At 57.5% G+C, this 21,001-nt stretch overlaps 1 protein-coding gene across 1 annotated transcript in view; it reads left to right on the forward strand.

Annotated features, from left to right (window-relative positions):
- Nucleotides 1-21,001, forward strand: part of Mn1 (MN1 proto-oncogene, transcriptional regulator) — a 41,664-nt gene that overhangs the window by 4,758 nt on the left and 15,905 nt on the right. The window lies entirely within an intron of this gene.

Here is a 21,001-nt window from a genome sequence, read left to right on the forward strand (position 1 = left end):
CCTCCCCACCTTTTCCTAGTTAGCCAGCCTCGGCTCTCAGGTGACTGCATCTTCACAGAAAAAGTTGCCAACCTTGGTGTCGGGCAGCGTCACGCAGAGACAAGGCCTCGCTGCACATCAGCTCCTAAATGAATAGCTGTTTTGTCCTCTTCTTAAGTATCAGAGTTTCACTAGAAAACAGCCCAAACCTGGAGACCTGGCCGGCTGCAGGAGGCAGGCCACCTCCCCAGGAGACCTCTCCTTGACATCTGAAGGCAGTGTCCTGGGGCTGGGGTGAGGGTCTGCTTGGCAGAGACCAGACCCTTCCATTAGGAAATCATTTGTGGATGGGGATATGTATATATATTCCTAAGACACAAAGGACCCGCGTTTGTCAATATCTCGCTTGGCTTTGGTGACAGATGTCCAGTCCCACTTCTCCTTAGCATTCTAAGCACCCCTCTCACCAGGCCTGGAGGCCTTAAGGTGGGAGGGGCTGGGGCTGGTCCTTGGAGCCCTGTTCCCGCTAAAGTAGTAGCAGTTCTTTCAGCCTAAAGATGCCCGGGCCATAATAGGTCTCCATTTTATTTTAATGAGGCTTTATTAGAAAAATAGAGCTAGTAGTTTCTTAAAATTAGGTAACACCAGCCTCCTCCTCCTTCTCCTCCTCCTCCTTCTTTTTATTTTTTTACCTTTTTTCTTTGAAGCCCTGGTTGAATTCCTTGGGTTTCACAGGGTAGAGTATTTCCATGGTGTCAGGAGCTGGTGACTCAGTGCTGTCCTTTAAAACAAGGTGCCCTGATCCTTGGTCTGGCTTGGAGTTTTTTTCCCTTCTCCTTCCTTAGCCCATGTCCCCATGTCCGGCCATCTCTTGCCCCTGGGTTTTGGGTGAGGGTCAGTTTGGAAAGGGGGGCGGGGACGGGAGTGGGTCCCAGAGCGTGGTGGTCAGAACTGGGGATTTGGAGGCGCCCATGGTGGAGGACGACGTCCCCCCTAGGTCTTCCCGTTCCTGAACGAGGAGGCCCTGGCTTGCTTTTCTCTTTGTTCCCGTCCCTGCCCAGCCTGGGATGCAGGGACGCGCGCTCTCATTTGAAGCCTGGTGTTTAGCATGCAGGGCAGACACCGCGGCCGCCGGGCATGGGCATTCCGCAGGCTGCTCCCAGGCAGGGCCCTAAATTGGTTAGCTGGGGACCCTTTTAAAATGGAGTTGGACACGGCATCCTGCTGGCTGCACCCCCTCCCCCTTTTCTCTTTTATTTTCTTGTACACAACATCTCGATCTGGCCCGATCGATAGCTGGTTAGCACAAATCTCAGCCCTGTCACTTCTACCTGGCCTGGCCTGGCCGCCCCTCCCCTCGCTGTTCCCCCACCCTTCAGTAATTAGGAACACATTGGTCAAAATGGGTGAGAAAAGTTAAAAAAACACACACACACCACAGTCACCCAATTTAGAGAATTAGTAAAGAAAACCAGTGGCACTTCCCATCTCTAGTAAAGGGCCCTACTAGGTGGAGAAGTCTGTGGTGGCTTCAATGAGATTTTTTTATTTTTAGCGGCTCTCCCGCCCAGCCGTGGCCATCCCTTCCTTCACTGGGAAGGGGCTGAGAGGCAGCCTGGGAAGGAAGAAATGTCACTAGAGAATGTTTTGTTTTGTTTGCTTCATTATCATAGATGAGAAAAAATATTTGGGGGGAACATACTCTGGTCCCCTTCGGCTGGAGGGTCCCCTCTGGGTGGCCCGAGGCCCTCCCCTGTGTTTGAGAAGACAGGGGGCTTCCTCAGGGACCCTCGGGGCTGGCCGCCTTCTAGGCCTGGCGGGGACACCCACTTGACCTCCTTTGTTTTCTCTGCAACGTGGGAAGGTTTTCCTGGAGAAGGCAGGGGGCTGAGGCTCTTGGCGCTCCTGTGGCCTTGGGGCTGCTAGTTGAGGCGTTATAAGGTACCTGCCTCCCCGGCTGCTCCTTCCTGCTAGTAAATAAGGATGATTAAACTTTTCATTATGATAACACCCTCCAGTCCCATCTGCACACGGCGTATAAATAGGTGCGTTGAGCTTTCCACAGGCCCGAGTCCCTAGACTGAAAATCAAGAGTGAAGTGTGCCACTTTGAAATAGAGTCAGGGAAAAAAAAATTAAAGCAAAAAACCATTCTGCTTTTCCTTAATCAATGTGCCCCGGGTCCCCTTAGCCAGTGTCTCTGCGTCTACCTTGTCCGGGTTCCAGGCCAGCAAGCCCTCTGCTTGCCCTCCCACCCCCTTGGAAGCAGAGCCCGTTTTTGTAATGATATTTTATTTTGTCACACCGTAAAACACGCCAGTACTAATGTGATTAAATATTAACACCGTTTCTGAAATTCCCCGCTCCGAAGACAAAATACTAGTCGGTATTTAGCAAAATGATCCATGCTCGGATTGGAGGAACGAATCGTTGTTCAGAACTGTACAGGACGTGTAGCCACGGGGACGTGCCCGGAGTGTCTTATGGGCTTGTGATGTCCTTCGCAGGGGAAGAAACTTGATTGGCAAGTTGTAGGTCTGGAAGCGTCTGGGCCAGAATCGCGTGTGATTTCACGGTTTCTTAAACCAGGGGAGCAAGCCTCTCGGAATCCGCCTCCCCTGACTTCCTCCCCGACCCACCCGACAACTTTTATATAATGGGACTCTACATCGGATCCTGAGGTGGCACAAAGTTGGGGTGGGGGAAGGGTGAGATGATCCTGGGGGGGAAGAAACTAGCCTGAGTTTGGACCTGTTCAACAGGGGGGATGTGAACTGAAGAATGCTTTGCAGGATCCACCACCTGTCTTGGTGAGGGGGGGGGGTGTGTGTGGCTCTGGAGGGAATTCCAGAAGAGAGAAAGAAAAATCAGGGTAGAATAGAGATCGTGGGTATGAAGTTGGAAAAAATGATGCTTTTCAAAACTCTGAGCTAAACGTCTGCACTCATTCCTGCCAGACCCCCTTTCAGTTGGGAGTCCTCCGTCTTCAGACCCAGGGCGGCCTAGAAGGGTCCTTCCCACACACTGACACCGGAGTCAAGTCAGGGTCTGCTCTCCGTCCCTGATCTGGCCCTTTTTGGAAGTACGATGTTTTTCCAGAGATGTGGGAGAAAATTTTTGGAATGTCATGCTTCTCTCCCAGCGTTCCAGGAGGAACAGAGTCAGGCAGGCCTGAGAAAGACGAGGCGGGCTGTGAATTTCTTCCGACGTGGGGCAGGGAGGGTAGAGGTCCCAGCCTCCCAGCCCAGAGCTGTTTTTCTGAGTCCTCCCCCCCCCATCCTCCCCACACCAGGCAGAGAATTTTTAAGGCTCACATTCTCAAACTTGCTTGGGAGGAGCCAGGGACACCAGAGTCCCAGCTTCCCGGGAGATCACCCAGCCGCAGGCCTTCCTGTGACTTTTGTGCCTCTGGAAGATGTAACCCAAAACTTCGCAGGTGTTAATCAGGGCTGATGTAAACAGATAGGGGCTCCCTTTGTGCAGCTCACTTAGGGAGCCGGAGCCGCTCCCTGGCTCGCCTCGGCCATCCCACTACTGTTCCTTGGTGCTTATTCAATATTTCATGGCTGACATAAACCTGTCTTCTCGATCCGCCTCCCGACATAAAACCCCAACCCAGAATACATCTGCGATTCTATATTTCTACTAAATATTAATAAAGGACAACGATGTTTTAAGGGGCTGAAGCTTAGCGGGGTTGAACTTCTCGTGGTTTCTGCTACTGAAATTTTCTGCCTGTTTGGATTTTCAGTATCCACCACTTTCTCCTGGGCCATACGTGCCTGGACATTCTCCCCCCTCTACCGACAGACAACTTTTCGTAGACGGCCAGTCTTTCTCGGGATAGCTTCCTCTCCTATAAATTTCATTTCGATTTCTTGGGAGGGCCCCTCCAGACCGGAAGCAGGAGACTGTTGGAATGTTCTCCTATTTTATTGAGGGATCTAGGAAAGACGCGTGGGTTGGTTAATCTAATTTCGCTCTCTAGCAATGAAATTCTATGATTCCTGATATGATTTTAGTTTGCCTGACAGAGGTATTTAAATTTCCACAAAGAATCTTAATAGGTCCTGAAAATAGGGTTCTTCTCGCCAAGAAGTTACTCGATACCCTCCGCTGATAGAAAATAGACATCTTTAATAAACAGCCCGGGAGGGCCAGGTGAAACTGGAGGAGGCCCGGTCTTCCCACCGTGGCAGGGCAGAGTCGCTGGGATTTCACGGGATCTCCTAAACTCGCTCTGTGCCGCAAAATTGAGCAAACCACTGGTGGCCCCTTTCTCTCCACTTGAGTGACAATGACGTTGGATTGTGTTCCTTGCTCAGGGGAGCGATCTGCGTTACCGAAAGTGTTTAGGAGATAAATGCTCTCAGTCACGAATACTGTATTTACCTCTGTTTGGTTAATTTTAGAGATTAAAAGGCTGAAGCTTTATATAATAGGATCAAGTATCTGGGGAACATGTGAGGACAGGCAGGCCTTCCCGGCACATCGCATCGGGAAAACTCCAAATCCCCCCACTGCGAGGGGTCCTCCATTTATTGAGGGACCCCCGTCATGGGTCTGGGTACCTTCTGTCCTTTTCTGGACCCCCACCCCCACACCCTGTCTCTGTTCCACCACGGTTTTGGGTCTGCAGGGGCCGAGGAGCCCGGCTTCCTCATCTGGACCCAAGTCAGGGGTTGGCCTTGCTGGGGATCCTGTTTGTGTTAGGACGGTGTCTATTTTTAGGTGCGTCCCGGGTGGACAGATTTGAGCGTGGGATTTGGTGGCTCGAGGTGGAGATGTTGACTGTATACGCGGGTGTGATGGAGAAGAGGGACATTCCCAGGACACTTGGCAAGTTTCCCCACCTTCTCACGCACACGAGAGCCAAGCAAAGTGGTCTGGGGGCTGGCTTGAGAGAGTGTGGCCCAGGAGGGTGACAGGTCAGGGGTCAGCAGGGAAGAACAGGGCCCTGAGCAGTTTAGTAGGTGAAGGACACCCCCCCCCCACCCTGCCCCCTGGTCCCACCCCAGCACCCCACGTGGGCCCGGCCGAGTGTATTTCCATCAGATCTGAAGTCACTCTTCAACTTCACCCTTAATCTGCTTTCCCAAAGGTGACCGGGGAAGCCAGCTAGCCCTCCAGTCTCAATGGCCTTAGCTGACAGTTTCTGATTCTGCAAAAGACTGAATGAGCGCAAGTCCTAAAAATAGAGGGAGGATTTTGAAGATCCTAATTACAAAATCTCGGCCTCCCGAGCCGCGGGCGACTTTGATCTGGGGTATTTCGGGAGCAGACGCCCGCTCCCCCTCGCTGGGTTTTGCGCCCGAGCGTGCGTGGGGCTGGTGGAGGTGTCTGTGGCTGGGATCAGCCACGCTCGTTTCCCCGCAAGGGCAGGAATCTCTGGGAACCGGTGGTCCCCACCCCCAGCCTCCCCCCAGTTGTGGGAAGCCGCTTCTCACTTATGGAAATGCCTCTCTTGTATTGTGATCTTTTGGTAGCAATGACAACGCTGGGCTTTGGAATTAGTCATGGCCCTGCCTGCGGGGACCCTCCGTGTCCTGATGCACAGAAGCCCAGCCTGCATTCCCTAGCTCCGTGCCACTCAGGGTCCCCGAGAAGCCACACATGGGATTTGAAGGAGAAGCTGGTTCTGGGCTCCTGGCCCATGTCCTGGCCCAGTGTGGAAGTGGCCCAGTCATTTTCATTTCCTGCATCTGCAGAGAACATGCAGCTGAGATGCAACCTCACTGGGGGCCTGTGGCTCCAAGGCTGTGGGAGAGCTGATAGTTAGTGAGCAAACCCCAAACTTATTTTGTGTCCAGGATTGAAAAGCAAACTTAAGTTTTTTGTTTTTTGTTTTTGGTGTGGGGGGTTACCAGAGGTCGAACTCAGGGGCACTCAGCCACTGAGCCCCATCCCCAGCCCTATTTTGTATTTTATTTAGAGACAGGGCCTAACTGAGTTGCTCAGGGCCTCGCTGTTGCTGAGGCTGGTTTTGAACTCGTGATCCTCCTGCCTCAGCCTCCTGAGCCGCTGGGATGACAGGCGTGCACCCCTGCGCCCATGTAAACTTAAGTTTGATCTACCTGGGTGTGTGTGGAGGGTTTTTGAAGGACATGGGTGTGATGGTCAGGGCCTGCTTTGTTTCCTGGCCTGAATTTTAATCAGCGGCCTCAGGAAGTGGAGTTGGCTTCCAGAACACTGCCCAGGAGGGGACCCGGCCACAGTTTCCCCAGGTCTTTCAGGGCACGTTTCTAGGGGTTCCCACTTTGGGCCTCACAAGGCTATCTTGGAGTCACACGGTGGATACCTGGTGAGTGACACTCTGGCACGCAGCACCCCAAGTTCCCGCTCTCCCTCTTGGCTGAGAAGGCTGTGAGTCCGCATAATCACTGCTTCCTCGCAAAGCCGATCAGAGAGCGAACTTTATGGCAACCGCGTGCGAGGCCGTCCACGATTTATACATCATCGGGGGACCCAGACGCCCTTTAAACCTGAGGCAATTGAATTTAACAGTTCGGAGTTTCTTAGCACATTCCTGCTGGCTCTCTCTGGAGGTCCCAGAAGGGGCATCTTACATGGAATGAATTGGTTCAAAAGAAGGAAGGGGGAGAAAACCAAAACCACCAATAAATGTCTCCATACAACCTCCCGTCGCGGGGCGGGAAGCAGGTTTGACGTTCTTGTCTTACAAGCTCCGACGCCCAGCGCACTCCTGTGACCCTGCTTTCCCCAGAGTTGGTGGGATCAGCCGTGTGAATCGAAGCCTCTGTCTTCTTTCCCATCTCTGACTGCTCTGCGGAAGGTTCTGGAACCCTCTCAAAATGCCTGCTCCTGGGGTTCTGGTCCCTCTGTTGCCTGGGTTTCCCAGGGTGCAGTCTGGGCTTGCTGGCCTTTGGTTCGGGTGACTCAGGTGTAGCAGAAAAGTGTTTGAGGAAATGGTCCCTTTGGGTGAAGGGGTGCTGGGGACTCGGCACCCCGAGTGTCTTTGTCAGGCTGGGTGTTTCAGAGACATGGGGAGGGGGGAGAACCACGGCCTGTTTTCTCTTCCACGTCTCAAAAACGCGCCGCAGTCCTTAGACACCCGACGCCACGGCTGCCTTCATTGGACACTAACTTGGTGGCGTCCCTGTAGCTTTCTTAAATTTTTTTTAAAAAATGTCCTGCTTCCTGTTCCAGGGGCCTGTCCTGTGACCACCAAGTGGCCCTCCAATGCGTTCAATCGTGAAGATCTAAAATTACTTTTTCCTCCTCCGTGTGAGACAACTCTTTAAAAAGAGCCTTTGAACGCTAAGTTTTCATTTGTCCGGCACAAGAGGTTCCCAACTTTAAGGACAAATGACACCATCTGGGGCCTTTCTGACTTCCCTGGCTTTGGGTGGTGTGACCGGGAAGTGGGTCTGTCCCGCCTTGAGGGCCCTGTGCCTGTCTGGCTTTCCTGGTTGGATTTGGGAGCCCCTGGAACGTGAGGTGACAGCTAATGAGTGAACCTCTCTCTCTCTCTCTCTCTCTCACACACACACACACACACACACACACACACTTAGCTCATCCAGGCAGCAGGGCCGGGTGAGATGTCACAAAAAGATATGACCCTTTTCAGTTACTGGGAGACCCTGTTTGCAGACTCCCGGGGCCTGGAACACAAGCATTGTGCGTGATCGGCACCGACCACCGGGGCTGCAGCCCCTCTTCAGGACCCTCCTGGGATCAGAGGCGGTGGGGCTCTGCACAGACAGCCTGCTTTGAAATTCCCAGGGCCCAGCCTTGTGCAGAGGACCAGGGCCAGCTGAGGAGTCACCGAGAAGCTGCCCGCTCCTCCCCTGTCCTCCTTCCGGGGGTTTCAAACGACCTTGAAAATGGTGTAGCCTGAAGCCCCCTGGGCCCCCTCTCCGTTCCAGGAGGCCGAAGGCAGGGAGAGAGAAGCACCCCTGCCCCCAGCTAGGGAGACTGGGTGGAGGTTGGGGGCCATTGATCTTCTTAGGTGCTGGGATGCGTGGACCTGGGAGGAGTAGGTCCATAGGGTCAGAGGTTCTTTCGACCGTGGGGTTTAGAAGTGGAAAATAATGTCTAACCGTGAGGCACCGCTAACACCTCTGGTCAAGTCGTGGCGGCAGCGTCATCGCTCAGGGCTGAAACTTTTTGTCTGGGTTTACTGCCCTGGAGCTGGGGACTCCCCAAGGACCACATTCCTGGGGGGAAATAAATAGGACCAGATTGCACTGCCCGGCGGTCCCCTCAGCAATCCCGGCCTGTTTCTGTTGAGCTAGCGGTGGAGACAGGCGATCAGGGTGATGAAGGGACCCAATGGGTCCCCCCAGAAACATGGCCCACTCCTGCAGAGGCGTGGCCCCTCTGGTCTGCTGCAGACGCACCTCGAGTGTTGAAGATGTGCCCAGATCTTTCCATCAAAGAGGGGGTGGGAAAAGGAGTGACCTTTCCCCTGGTGACCTGCAAGGTGACTGCTGGAGCCTCTCAGCACCGAACCCTTCAGGGACAGTCACGGGCACTGCAGGCAGGTCCCACCTCTTGGAACGGAAACGTGCTCGAGCTGGCCTCCTACTGAATACAAATATATATATATATATATATATATATATATATATATATATATATATATTTTTTTTTTTTTTTTTTTTTTTTTTTCTTTTTCTGAATGGCAGATAAAAAGGGAACCCAAGTCAGACAAATTCAGCACGAGGAAGGTTTCCCTGACTCAGATCAGTCACCACGAGGAATCCGAACCCCAGGGCCTCAGGCTTTAGTAGCGACACCATTGGCTAAAAACAAATGGACCCTTTCCGTCCCCCACTCTGCAACTCTGGGTGGCTGCTTAGTGTTGGGCGGGAGGCCGGGGATCAAAATCAGGCTTTTTAAAAATGGAAGCAATTTCACGATCCCTCCGCAGTGACTGTTTCCAGATTTCTGGGGCGTCCAGCTCGGGGTGCCCGCGGATGTAGCGGCGCGCACGCGCACACGCACCGCCCCACGCAGGCCGGAGAAGCCCCGTGAGAGACGCAGAAACCCCCCCTCCGCCCAGCGTCTGCTCCTATAAAGTTTGGGCCCCGTCGGGGTGAGGTGGAAGCTTCTTGATCTCAGTGGGGTCAGTTTTTTGCTGCATTTGTAATCCGGTTAGGGCTTGTTGAATGTGCTGGTACTTTTGACTATTGGGGGTCAGTTCTGGTGAATAAGCGTTTATCTTGTGCTCAGGGGTGAGAGGCATTTGGCTGGGATTAGGTGTGTGCGCGTGCGCGCGCGTGCCTTCCTGGGGACCATTCACCCGTCACGGGAGAACGGTCCCCCAGGCTCGGTTCCCACCGTCTCCCCACAAAGAGGGGGCCAGGGCCGCCTTGGGCCACCTCTTGTCGCGGAGGAGGGCTTAGCCCGGCTGCTGAGCAGACCCAGCCTCCCAGATCCCTGGGGGCAGCCGGAGCAGCGGGCTCCCTTCTGGCCCCTTGGTCCTTGAAGTGTCCCAGCATCAGTGCTCAATGCGCTGAGAGCCGAGCGCCTGCGGGCACCGGGGGTGTCCATGTGAGCCCCTTCTATCTGGCCGCTTTGACAAATGCTAGTGGGGGACATGTGTCGCGCCACTTTTAAGCCCGGCGTGGTGTGACTTGCAAAGAAGGAAGGAGAAGTGCTCAGGCCTCAGGAGCTGGGGCGGGGTGCGCCGGGAAAGGACAAGGGGCAGCCCGGCTTTGGCCTTGGCCATCAGCGGCCTCCAGAGGGGAGCTGTGTCACTTGGACGCGTGACCCTGCAGCCGGGCTCTCTGGCTGCCCCTCTTCTTCCTCGGGCTCTGCACGGCCCTGTCACAGCCTGTCTGCCTCCGGGGGATGACTCAAAATTCTGCTTTGTGGAATCCCCCCACACCAGAGAACCCCGGGCCTGGTGGCCAGCAAGGGTCCCCGACCCCACACCGTGGTCTCCGCTCCCTGCGCCTCGCTGGCCCCGGCCGCCTCCTTGCAGAGGGAGCCCCGGGGCCGGGTGCTCTGGGCCCTGAGCCAGCGGCCACCAACTGGAGGACACGGGCGTTTGGAGAGACGAGGGGAGAGTGTCCTTCTTATGTGGCCCGTTACAGTCTAATGGGCGTCGGTGTCGGCCTTGAATTTGGAGAGGGTCTGATCCAGCCTTCACCCCAGAGCCCCTTCCAGCAAGCACAGCACCCCAGCTGGGCACTAAATCTTCCAGAAGCTTCTCTGGGGACACGGGCGGCGCGGTGGGAGGGACGGGCGGCGGGGCACACCTGTTACCTGGATCAGCGGTGACGGTGACATTTCTGGGCTCCTGGTTTTCAAGGGAGAATTTATGGGCCAGACGCTGCGGAAGCCAGAAGCCAGAGGCGTTTCTGCTCCTGGCAGCGACACCCCAGGAGCCCCACGCCCAGCACCGTCCCAGCCCCTGCCTCCCTTAATGAATTAATTTAGCTCCCGACAGTTGGTATGAAGTAGTTATTTTGGGAATCAAGGGAGAGAGAGCTGAAAGACTTTTTTTATAAAGCATTTTTTTTTGGGGGGGGGGGGAAAGTTGTGCATTTTGAAGTTTGAGATGACTTGGAGCCTAGGCAGGGGGGCCCAGCGTGGCCAGTCACCTGCCCGGTCCCCACCTGTGACTTGACTTCTCCTTGCAGAGTCCTCCTCCTCCTCCTCCTCCTCCTCCTCCCCCCCCTCCTCCTCCTCCCTTTTTGTTCTCCTCTGTGGGTAAGAATAGCGGGTTTCAACACCGGGGTCTGCACAGCCTGTGAGAACCTGGAGATTACTCTCAGTTTTTCCAGGGAAAGGAACTCGGTTTAATGGGAACATAGCTGTCGAAGTTCTCCTGGTGTGTTGCTTTCAAGTTTAAAAATAGTTTGTTTTCAAGATCCCTAGTTTATCCCTTGCCTTTTTTTGGGGGGGTACCAGGATTGAACTCAGGGCCACAAGACTCCTGAGCCCCATCCCCAGCCCTATTTTGTATTTTATTTAGAGACAGGGCCTCACTCAGTTGCTTAGGGCCTCACCATTGCTGAGGCTGGCTTTGAACTCGCGATCCTCCTGCCTCAGCCTCCCCAGCCACTGGGATGGCAGGCATGGGCCACCGCTCCGGGCTGGAACATTTCCTTTGAACTTAAAAGGTCTTTTCCTTCCTTGTCAGCAAGCCCCCCCTCCCCGCCCCAGCAATATTCATTTCTTCCTTAAAAAAGGACCGTGGTCCCTGTGGCCGAGGCACCCTTGGACTGCCAGGGCTTACGTGGGAAAGGTGTCCATGGTGCGCTGAGCCCTGGCTGGGCTGTCCTGTGCACATGGCAGCGGGGCCTATTACAGGGAGTCAAAGAAGATTGTAAATGGCTTATGCAGAAAAACCATTTAGATAAAAAAGCAATTTTCCCTTCTGCATAAAAGTGCTAAGAATTAATAGCACATTCTTTCTAAATGGGTATTTTTATATTATATTTTCCCCCTAATGAAATTCTTTTCCCAAACAGAAATATGTTTCATTTTAAACTTTAGCGTCAAATTGATGTGTTGTGGAGCCGCAGGAGCCTGGGTCCCGGGTGGAGCGAGGCCCTTCCCTCCGGCTCTGAGTCTCGAGGTTAGGATGGTCTGGAGGCCACGGGAGGTTCTGGCCTTGGCCGTCCGTGGAGACGGGTCTTCCCACAGCGGGGTTTGCCCCTGCTCCATCCCGTGGTGGGCTGGGGCTGTTTTTAACAGACAGACAGACTGGCCCTGGAACCTGAGCTGACTGTTGACCTGGATGGAGGCTCCCTCTGTCCTGGGGCGTTTCCATGATCCTCTGGGTGCGAGGCCTCCCCACCCCCAGCCCGGACGCCCCTTCCTGCTCCCCTTTACATGACAGCTGGGGAGAGGGCTGCTTTCGTCCCTCAAGGACCCACCAAGGAGCAGCTCCGCGGGCGCCCCGCCACCAGGGCCTGCCTCCGTGGTGGTTTGGGGAGGAGTGGAGATTCAGAACTTCTCAGAAGGCCAGCTCCATGCGGCCTGGCCAAAGCTTGCAGCTGACTGTCCTGGAAAGTCTTTGGGAGCTCGCTGGGCTGGTGTCTGCTGGCCCAAGTTCCCCTGCCCTGGTGTGTGGACATGGAGTCCTTTGGAAGCTTAGGTGTCTGGCTGCGGTGGATGAGCCCCCTAAAACACCTGCTTGCAGTTTTCACAATCAAAATGGCACTCGGGTGAATGTTTAGGCAGCATTCCTAAAATTGGAAAGATTCTTCATCCATCTCTGTGCCCTTCCACATGACATTTTCCAGCTACGAAAACTGTGGCCCAGAGAGGGCAGGCAACTCCACGAAGGCCACACAGAAGAGCTGTAAAGTGAGGACTGGACTGTAGCGCTCTTGGCTTTGACCTTCTCTTCCTGCTTCTTGACCCCCCTTCCTGGGAAGGTAGGATCTGATTTCTCCTGGCTCAGCTTTGTGCAGACCAACGCCAGATCTCATTGAACCGGGCATTTCCCGGCCTTTTTGGAAGGGGCCATGACACACAGCTGCGGATGGCAGCTTGCTCCCCCTCGTTGTGTGGATGATTCTTGACCTTGGGGAAACCTTGACGGCACCTCGTCCCACCAGAGGAGTGCTCCGGGTCTCAGGTCTGCTCTTGCCAGCAAGCTGCTCAGCTTGGTTTCCTCGTGGGGTGAGGGGAGAGGTACGACCTCCTAGAGGTTCTGTGAGTTGTGGCCAGCATTCTAATATGTGATTAAAAGCACAGGTTCTGGAGCCTGCCTGCCTGGGTTCAAACCCCAGCAACTCCCCTTCCCAGCTGTGTGACCTTGGGCTGCTTACTTCGCCTCTCTGTGTTGTTTCCTCCTTGTTAGAGAGGGTTATAATAGTTCTCACCTCATAGGGATAGGAGGAGTCGCTGAATTAGTAGTTATGTAAGTTGATACTCCGAAGCCTGCCCAGCACAACACATGTACAAGGCCTTTATTGACCAGCTTTTATTGACCACCTACTGTGTGCTGTTTTGCATATAGAACCTGGCCTCAGGGCCTTGCCCAGGACAGAGGATGGTGTCCTGGGGTCTAGCTCAAGTCACCCTCCCTGCAGCCTGGCTGTTGACCTGGCATGGGCCCTGGAGGGCAGGGGGACGGGTGGTGTGTCATGTCTTCTTGTTGGGGACACTCAGATCTTTCCCCGATGCTGGAGGGCCGGATGCTACCTGGAGAGCTCAGGCCGGGGTCTCCGGGGCTGGGACAGCGCTGAGGTGGTTTCCTTCTGCCTGACAGCTCTCCCGAGAGACGGTTCCCTGATAGGTGTGAGCCACGTCCGTCTTCTTGGAGGAGTTCGCAGAATGAGTGGCCCCCGGCCTCCAAGCACTCTGCCAGGGGCCTGAGCCCCTGTATCTGGCTGGCCTCTAGGGTGGGGACTCAGGAACCCGCAGGCTTGGGCTGACCAGTGACAGGGAGGGAGGGAGGGAGGGATTGAGATTGAGCCTCTGTGCCTCAGTCAATCGGACGGTTTAGGAGTCAAGCAGGCCTGGGTTTGGATCCCAGGTCTGCTGCGTGACCTTGGGATGTGCATTCACCTCTCTGAGCCTCGGTTTGCTTTCCCAGCAAAACGGTTACAGTCCCTATGACTTCTCCAAGAGTAGCTTCTGGCGTCCTCTGGGTGGAGACCTGGGTGCTGCTGGCTATCCCGTGATGCCCAGGTCAGGCCCACCGCCCTCCCCTCAACACAGAGCCACCCAGACCTGGACAGCCGTAGTGCCAGTGTCCAGAAGCCCCCGGCTGGAGAGTGATGGGGGCGTTAGACGGGAAATAATCTTCAAGATCCCGTCACCACATCTGATAGAAAGTCCCAACTCAGTCCTCAAACACACAGGAAGCGCCCGCCACGAGGTGAGGCTGGCTGCCGGCAGCTGGAGACCCAGCCCCTGCTTTCAAGAGAGGGGACAGACAGACAGCAGCCAAGGTCGATGTCACCGGCTGGGCAGGGCCAGGCAGAGCATTAGAAGGGGGTCTCTGGACAGGGCCACCTGGTCTCCGGGGGTGGTGATGTGGGGCAGAGGGGTTCTGGTAACCGCCGTACAGCCTGCTCTCTGAGGGACAGTAGTGTCCACCTGAAGTGTGTGCTGGTCCCCAGCAGGAGACCCTCCCATCAGGCCCATTCCAGGCTTCTGCAGTGACGTCAGCCCCCGACCCCATCCCTGGGTCTCCAGATCTCTACCCTGGAGCCTGTTGTGTGGAGCCGTGCGGGAAGGGTGTGAGCTGAGGGAACAGCAGGTGAGGGGGGCCCTGAGGCAGGACTGAGCTGGCCTGTTCCAGGAACGAACATGGGGTGCTGGGTGGGGGGAGAGAGTCCTGGTAGGCAGCACCCGACTGCTCAGGGCTTGTAGGCACCATCCGATGAGCAGCTTAGCTTTGATTCGGAGTGTGACGGGAGCCAGGAAGTGGGGATCCTTGGCACATAGTAGATGTGAAGTTAACAGTGGCTCAGCCACATCCACAGTGTCCAAGAGAAAGTCTTCCCTCCCCCTGACCCAGCCTCTCTTGGGGAGGCAGAAGCTTTCCTGACAGTTTGGGGCACAGGTTAGGGAAGGGGACGTCCCTGCTAGTCCTCACGATGAGGTGCTCGGGGCCCCCAGATTGGGCCTCAGCCTGCCACAGATGGTGAGGCCCGTCCTGCTTCTCCCTGAGCTGCGCAGGCTGCGATTTGTGGCCTTGTCCAGGGGACTCGGTGTCCTTCCTTCCCCAGGCTTGGCTTTGCAGGCCTGGCAGGAGTCACCCCCACGGGAACGTAGGCCTGGCTGGGACCAGCCCCCAGGGGCCTGCAGGTGGGACCTCGGGCAACCCTGACCTGACATCCACCTTCTGAGGCTTTCTTTGCTCTTCCTTCCTGGCCGCCTGAGTGGCAAAGAGGTTCTAGCAGGCTGTGGTTAGTGCCCGTCGAACTCAGGCCCAGAGACGCAAAGTGAGTATCCTAAGGCCACCCAGCGGGGGTGGCAGAGTGCGGTCCCACCACCAGGCCTGTCTAGTCCTGTGCTGGGGCACCACGGCCTGAGGCGGGAGCCGTGGGCAGTCTGGGCCTCCCTCCCGGCAGTGGCCAGGCGGGGCCCTGAGCTGGTCAAGTGTCTGCCATTAGCTTGTCCCAGGTGAAGGCGGCTGTCAGAACCCCGGGCCTGGGGGGGACGACGTGGTGGGATTGAGGCGGGGTGGGGCCACCTCCCTGAGCCGGGGTCTGCTCGTCCGGCGTCTTGAAGGGGCCCAGGGGTCAGGGAGTGGGGGCCGCGCTACCCACGTTGGCTGTGAGCCCAGGTGGACCTCCTGCCCGGGCCCAGGGACGCGGAGCTCGGCCACCCTGACGCCCTGCCCTCTCTGCCCCGAGACCTGGAGGGGGTGGGGCTGGCCAGGCCGGGGACCCCACCCCGCCTTCTGTGGGTCGAGCTCGCTGAGACGCTGTGGCCAGGGACAGCCACCGCCCCGCTGGAGAGGGCAGGCTGCAGACGTCAGAGCCCGTCCTGGGGGACCTGGGGGGCCGCCCACATCGGTCACCTGACTCCTGGCCATTGCAGTTGGCTCTGCGTCCTGGATCTTGGGGACCAGGGCAGCAGGGCTGCAGCCTCCTGCTGGTGACCCCCTGGCCACCCCGGCCTCGGCCCCCAGCTGTGATTCTGGGCAGGGGGAGGATTAAGGGGATAATGAAGAGCGCGGCCAGCACTTGGCACGTCCCGAATGCCCGCCGGCCTGGGCATGAACCGCTGCTCTCCGGCTCCTGGGCAGGGGGACGGGGACCTCCCTGGTGAGGGGTGGCTCAGGTACGCGCTGGATTGGACCGCAGGACACTCAGGGGCCCTCGACCACGGAGCCGTGTCCTCAGACCTAGTTTGCATTTTATTTAGAGACAGGGTCTCCCTGAGTTGCTCAGGGCCTCACCATGGCTGAGGCTGGCCTTGAACTTGCCATCCTCCTGCCTCAGCCTCCCCAGCCGGGATGACAGCGGGCCCCAGGCGCTCAATGGCTGGAGGTTCTTGAGGTCGAGTCTGCAGGTGAGTCTGCGACCGGAACTGGACCCTCTGCAGAGCCTGAGAGCCCCCCGTCCCTGGGGTCCCCTGCGTGCTCCTTACATGGTGGCCTGGGTAGGGTGTGGAAGATGAGCCCCTCGGTAGGATGAGCGCTTCCTGAAACAGCTGGTGACAGTGGTTACAGGAAGGTAGATGGAGCACGTTCTCCTGGGACAGTCCCAGGACAAGCTGGTCCCCAGGACGCCCCACGCGCTCCTGCCTCTCTCCTTGGGCCTGGGTCGCTATGCCGGACAGACAGACCCCGCCTGGCTTCTCTTCTTCTTTAGGTACCAGGGATTGGACCCAGGGGCGCTTCCCCTCGGAGCCCCGTCCCCAGCCCTTTTGGATACTTATGTAGAGACAGGGTCCCCCTGAGCTGCTCGGGGCCTCGCCATGGCTGAGGCTGGCCTTGAACTTGCCATCCTCCTGCCTCAGCCTCCCCAGCCGGGATGACAGCGGGCCCCAGGCGCTCAATGGCTGGAGGTTCTTGAGGTCGAGTCTGCAGGTGAGTCTGCGACCGGAACTGGACCCTCTGCAGAGCCTGAGAGCCCCCCGTCCCTGGGGTCCCCTGCGTGCTCCTTACATGGTGGCCTGGGTAGGGTGTGGAAGATGAGCCCCTCGGTAGGATGAGCGCTTCCTGAAACAGCTGGTGACAGTGGTTACAGGAAGGTAGATGGAGCACGTTCTCCTGGGACAGTCCCAGGACAAGCTGGTCCCCAGGACGCCCCACGCGCTCCTGCCTCTCTCCTTGGGCCTGGGTCGCTATGCCGGACAGACAGACCCCGCCTGGCTTCTCTTCTTCTTTAGGTACCAGGGATTGGACCCAGGGGCGCTTCCCCTCGGAGCCCCGTCCCCAGCCCTTTTGGATACTTATGTAGAGACAGGGTCCCCCTGAGCTGCTCGGGGCCTCGCCATGGCTGAGGCTGGCCTTTGAACTCTCGATCCTCCTGCCTCAGCCTCCGGAGCCACTGGCATGACAGGCGTGCACCCCCGCCCCTCCACGCCCCGCTGGCTTTTCTTCTTGGGTTTCTCCCCAGATCTGCGCCATGGTGGGCAAGAGCCCACGGGGCCAGAGGCTTCTTCTTGGATTTTGTTTTTTTGGGGAAAAAAAGAAAACCCTCTTCTGATTCCCCACCTCCATGGTTCGCTCAGAGTTTAACCAAACCAAAGTGGAGTGTCCAGGAGGCTCACGGGAAGCTGAACCCCCTGCCCACCGGCGGTGGGTCTGAGGCAGGGTTCTCCCATCACGGTAAAGACCAGGCCAAAACTTTCTTTGCATTCCCCTTTTATTTCTGGAACAATCCGCCGGCTGGTTCCTTTGGGTCCCCCCACATTCTCTTTTTTGAAACGGGCATCCATTCTTCACCCCAGATGACCAGGCCTGGTGCCCCCCTGGGTCGGTGGCGGGGACAGGCGTCCAGCTTCTGCTCTGGCAGCCTCCGGGGGAGACAGAGCCGGGTCAGGGACAACCTCAAGGTCGGGGAGCCGGGCTCGGCTTCTGGGTCAGCGGCCCCCTCCCCTCCACGAGGAGCTGCGTCCCGCCACCTCCTCCCCGATCCTGTTGCTCTGGTGGACTTGGGATTTTCCGTCTTCTATTTGGTTATGATTATTCTTTAATGAGGTCAGACTGAGAAATCCGTCTGCCTGGGCCCGCCCGGGCTGGAGGGCAATTAAGCCGGAGACCAACCTCTTAATTAGGGTTTCCCCTGCGTAAATCTCATTTGGTAAATTCCTTATCATCCCCGGCTTTAACGACAGCGCGTCCTCTAGAGGGATTGAGCCCCCCTGGGACCTCTAAGTGAGTCCCCCCGGAGGCCGCCGAGCCTCCCCCAGGAAGGGCTGCGAGAGGGACCCCCTTTCAGGGTTAATTAATCAGAAAATATGGTGGAGCCTGTTGATTCGGGGGAGCTTGGTCTGCCACCTTTTAATTCCCTGCCACCCCTTCTGCCTCCCTTCTGGGTCTTTCTTTTTCTTGGTGAGCCGAAGGGAATCTGCACCCCCCGCCCCTCCCTCTCCCCAACCTGTTTGTCTTTGTGCAACGGTTCCATTTTTTCCTTCCCTTTTTTAAATGCAAGTACAGCCCGGAGTGGAAATGTCAGGGGTCACTCTTCAGGCGGAGGGGGCAGGGGGCCCGGGGCCACCTCAGCTGCTGTCTGTCCCCTTCCAGAGACCAGAGCTGGACTTAACCCTTTGGAGCCCGCCTGCCCGCCCGCCCGGGAACACAAGGCCTTTCTTCCCTGGAGTCCAGGGACACTGCCACCGGGTCCCCTTTTGAGGTGTTAGGCTAAAAATCACTTCTGTGGTCGCAGGGGTGGCAGGCATGGTGGCCTTCCCTAGAAAGAGGCCCATTGCATTTTTTGGGTGCACGGGGAACCCATGGTGTGTTGGGGACCAGGGTGGAGATGTCACCCGTTCAGACACAGGCCGGGCCTCGCTCACGGCCTCCGCCCCATCAGCAGAGAGGTTCAGATTTACGGGTGGGAGGATGGGGGCCTCTGCCCCAGGAAGGGGTGGAATCAGGGCCCCGCTGGGTTCCCAGAGCTGCACCCCCAGTTTCTGCTTATCCAAACCCCAGATCCAAGAGAGGAGAAGCCTGAGGCCAGAGTGGCTCCCAGATGCCCACGCCCTTCTGCGGCCCTGGAAGGAGCAGGGCCACTGGTGTGGCCCGTGGACCCTCCTGCCCCTGGGAAGCCGTGGACCCCTTTTACAGATGACACAGCATGGCAGCAGGTGGCAAACCCAGATCTGTCTCCTCCTTCTTCCTGTCTGCCAGCTGGGCCAGGCTGCCCCTGGCACGGGGACCCCGCTGCAGGAGAAGCAGCTCTCAGCTCAGGTCTCAGGGCCTCCGTCACCTGGGGGCTGTGTAAGGGCAACCTAGACGGGTGGTCTGGGCAGTGGGACTCTGGAGGGCCCAGGTGACGCAGGACCGGGCCGTTGGCTACTGATCGTGGGTGTTCTCGCGGGGCCTCAGTTCCCTCCCCTTTGAAGGAGGACCTTGGCGGGGTCAGCCCCCGCGGGTCTGGGACCCTGGGCCCACTCCTCACATAGAGCTTCATGGTCAGCAGCGCGCACCCCTGAGCTCCCACACGGCTTAACTGTTGCTGTTGTTACTCGTTCCTGATGGTGGAGAAGAAAAAGAAATGTCAGTATCAACAAAGTCCCCCAGGGAAGAAGTCCCCCAAAGTAGTCAGAGAGAGCGCTGCTGCAGCCCAGCTCAAGGGTCAGGCCTCTGACCTGGGGCTGTTAACGCTGGGCAGGTAACTTGACCTCTCTGTGCTATGGTGATGAGGGCACAGCGGTGGGCTGAGTCTGAACTCTGAGCCTGCAGGGGAGGAGACGGTGCCTTGCTTTGCTGCTTTGTCCTGAGCTGGCCAGCTGCTTTGGGATCCTCCCCATTGACTGGGCCTCGGTTTCCCCATCTGGAATGGGGAGGCTGAGGTGAAGCTTAGGAGCAATGGCATCGCCCAGACAGGTTTCCCGGCCTCGCGGGGCCACTCAGGGCTCAGAGATGGTTCTTTTCTTTTTCTTTTTCTTTTGTTTTTGGTGCAGGGGATTGAACTCAGGGGCCCTCAACCCCTGAGCCCCACCCCAGCCCTCGCTGTGTTTTATTGAGAGTCAGGGTCTCCCTGAGCGGCTAAGGGCCTCGCTGTGGCTGAGGCTTTGACTCGCGTCCTCAGAGACGGCTCTTCTTACACCGGGGGAAAGCAGGTGCTTCTCAGCTCTGAGGGTGGGGGTCCGAGCCCCGGAGCTGACCCCATTGAGGGTCCGGTCCGTTCTCTGGTGTGTTCAGGGACTCCTGTCCGTCAAGGGCCAAGGGGACGTTCGGGGCCCGGGTTCGGTCCAGCGCCCTCTCCCCTGCAGCCCGTGGGGTCCCACTGCTACGCCTGCCTCAGTGTCCCCTTCTGTACAATGGGCTCTGGTGCCCCACTCGGTCCCCAGAGCCAGCAGAGCGAGCCCGAGGGCACGGAGGCTCTGGGCCATTGGTCACCCTGATGACGCGGCCCGCCAGGCCCCGAGAGGCCCAGAGCTGCCCGGAGCGGAGCTCGAGTCCCCCGGCTGGCCCGCCGCCTGTCTTCCTCGCTCGGAGACCAAAGCCCAGCATCTGTTCCCGGAGCTGTTTAATATTCTGTCGCGGTAAAATGAACTCATCGGAGCCACCCGAACGCAGCTGAGGCGCCCGCCCGGCCGCCTTTCAGAGGCCCTGGGCCCCCCTTGGGCCTCGCGGGGCTGGCAGCAGCAGCCGGGACAGAGGGGCCCCCTTTTCTTCTTGGTGCCCCTGGGGAGCTGTGTCCCCAAATGGGGCTCCTGGAGGGCCGGTGGGGGCTGGGTTTCTGGCCTGTTCAGGGCCTTGTTTGTTCGTGGCTGGGAGATTCTGTGTGGGGTCTCCTTGGGGACACTGGGACAGTTAGGCCCTCCCCAAACCCTTCCTCTGACTGTCCTCTACCCAGCCTCCAAGGGGAGGCCGGAAGCCCCAGCCCACCAGCTGCCCTGAGGACGCTGAGCCTCACAAGGCTGGCGACTCCCTGGGACTCCTGGGGACATTTATTCTCCTTATTCCCATTTGACAGGTGAGAAAACTGAGGCCCCCGAGGTGAGCTGGCTTCTCGTGTCACTAGGAAATGACCAGGCAGGACCTCAACCAGAACCCGGCTCTGGCCACCGAGCCCTGTTCTCAGAGCCGCCCACCGACCTGCAAGGCCACCCTGAGGTGGAGTGGCGTGGCCAGCTGGGGACCCTTGCCCCTAGGCATACAGTGGGTGCCACTTAGGTGCCAGCTGTCATTGTGACCTGATGACTTTGTCCAGCTGCCATGCCCGCGGCCCTCCCCTGGTCCCTGAACACCTCGGGTTCCCCAGCTCCTCCAAAGCAGGAGCACAAAGTGCTCCAGGTAGAAGCCGGCTCCATTTTATATAATTATCTGTGATAAAATTAAATATCACTCTAATTAGTCGTGGGCAATTTCTCTGCTGAGGCCCAGCAAGGCGGTGGGGGGGACGTCGGCAGGGCCTCCGCGGGGCTGCTGCGGGGGACGGGGGTGTCCTGGCCTGGGA

Source organism: Marmota monax, unplaced genomic scaffold (assembly GCF_021218885.2).
Source record: "Marmota monax isolate L192 unplaced genomic scaffold, Marmota_monax_Labrador192_F-V1.1 WCK01_AAM20220418_F8-fsc00177, whole genome shotgun sequence".
NCBI classification, from domain to species: Eukaryota; Metazoa; Chordata; class Mammalia; order Rodentia; family Sciuridae; genus Marmota; species Marmota monax.